Source organism: Chrysochloris asiatica, unplaced genomic scaffold, assembly GCF_000296735.1.
Source record: "Chrysochloris asiatica unplaced genomic scaffold, ChrAsi1.0 scaffold00133, whole genome shotgun sequence".
Lineage (NCBI taxonomy): Eukaryota > Metazoa > Chordata > Mammalia > Afrosoricida > Chrysochloridae > Chrysochloris > Chrysochloris asiatica.
In genome coordinates, this window is record NW_006408651.1 from 3,862,551 (window position 1) to 3,865,107 (window position 2,557).

Genomic DNA, 2,557 nt, shown 5'->3' on the forward strand with positions numbered 1-2,557 from the left:
CTTTTCAGAAGTCACCCTTCTGTTCCTTCTTCCTAGTCTGGCTTAATCTGCGAGCTTTCCTGAAACATACCTATCATGAATAACCCTCTTGGTATTTGAAATGTGGCATAACTTCCGGCATCACATGAAAAACGAATCAGTGGTGGCATTAATCATTACGGTAATGCAAATAGAAACCAGAATAAAATATCACATCATTCACATTATAATGGCCATAATAATTTGAAAAAAGAAAACAGGAAGAGAAAGTCATCCACTGCTGTGGGAATACAAAATGATATAGCCATTATGAAGCCATATGGTGGCTCCTCAAAAACTTGAAGAAAGAACTGCCATGTGACCCAGAAATCCTAATCCTTGGTATACAGTGGTGGTGTTGATGTGCATGGAGTCAGTTCCGACTCACAGGGAACTTGTATAGGGTTTCGAAGTCTATAAATCTTTATGAGAGAAGATAGCCTCATCTTTCTCCTGCAGAACAGCTGGTAGTTTCAAACTGCTGACTTGGCGGTTAGCAGCCTAATTCATAACCACTGCGCTACCAGAGCTCCTTTATCCTTGGTATATATCAAAGAAGAATTAAGGCAGGAATGTAAACATAAACCTGAAGATGAATGTTTACTGCAACAATTTCCACAATTGTCAACAAAAGTTATAAACAACCAAGATGCCCATCAGTGATAAATACATAAACTATGGTATGTACATACAGTGGATATTATGCAGTTGTCAAGAGAAATGGATTTCAGATGTATGCCACAACATGGGAAAGGATCTGTATGATCTCACTTATATTAAATAAACAAATATAGAAAAACCAAACTTTATGAGTGGGTTCCCAGAGGTGAGAGGGAAGGGGAGGTTTCTATTTCGGGTGGCATTGATTTTATGTTAATGGTGATGGAATATTTTGGAAAAGGTGACAACAATGGTGACACAACATGGAAAGTGCAAGTAATGTCATTGAATTATAAATGCTGTGCTGACAAACGTTTTGATAGGCATATTTTGACCACATATACACAAAGGATAAAGATTTCAAAAATTAAAAATCTTAATAACCTAATGTTCTAACTTGGGAATCTAGAAAAAGGAGTGTGAACGAAATCCAAAGCAAGCAGAAGGAAGGAAATAATAAAGGCTAATGTTTAAAAAAACAAAATTGCAAACACAATAGAGAAAATTTTAAAAATCAAAAATTTACTCTGGAAAAAAATCAAGATTACAAACATTTAGCTAGAATGACTGAGGAGACTCAAATTAGTAACATTAAGAATGAAAGAGATTATATCGCTGCCTGTTTTACAGAAATAACATGGACTGAAGGAATACCGTCAGGAAATAAGAAACCCTGAAGATGGACATCATGCTTAGTCAAGTGGACAGTAAACAAAACAGAGGAAGACCCCCAATGAGATGGATTGACACAGAGGCAGCAACAATGGGCTCAAACAAGGTAACAATTTTGAGGATGTGCACAGAAACACACAGGGTTTAGTTCTGTTGTGCACAGGGTCTCAATGAGTCAGAACTCACTTGATAGTACTTATCAATATCAGAAAGGAATACTAAGAATAATTGTATGCCAAAAAATTAGATAGCAAATATGAAACAAAGTCCTAGAAAGACTGATACAATAAGAAATTGACTATCAAATGAAACTATAAGAAGAGATTGAATTAATATTTAATACATTTTCCACAGAGACAAGCCTAAGACCCAGATGGCTTTACTGGTGAATTCTATTAACATTTGAAAAAAATGAGCACCAATCTTTCAGAACATCTTTCAAAATAAAAGAGGAAAATTGAATTTATTTTCTTAATCTAGCATTACTCTGATATCCAAACTAGATAAATACCACAAAAAAACCAAACTTATATAGGTCAATATTATTTGATTACATGCACAAAATTTTTCTAAAAAATATGACACATCAAATCTATTAGTTTAAAAGATTAATTATACACTATTATGTTGTGCATTTTATACCACAAATGCAAGAGTGATTTAACATAGAAAAATTAATCAATAAAATGCCCCATATTAACAGAAGAGGAAAAGACACATGATCATCTCAATAGCCTATTATGATAAAAACATTCAATTAGGAATAAAAGGAATATTCTGAAACCTGATTGTTGTTGCTGTTGTTAAGTGCCATCGAGTCGGTACCGACCCATAGTGACCTTGTAAAGGGTTTCCGAGGAGCAGCTGGTGAACTTGAACCACCAACCTTGCAGTTCAAATCGACTTTGCAGTCCAACGTATTAACCCAAAGTGCCATACCATGACTCCTATGTAACCTGATGTTGTTAATGTTGTTGTTAAGTGCCGTTGAGTCGACTCCGACCCATAGCGACCCTGTATAGGGTTTCCAAGGAGAAGCTGGTGAGCGTGAACCGCCGACTTTGCAGTTCAAATGGCTTTGCAGTCTGGCACATTAACCCACAGTGCCAATCAGGACTCCTAACCTGATAGAGGGCATTTATTAAAAACATCAGCAAAAAAGTAGTTGACTTCATATTTAATCGTGAAACACAACACTTTTCCCCCA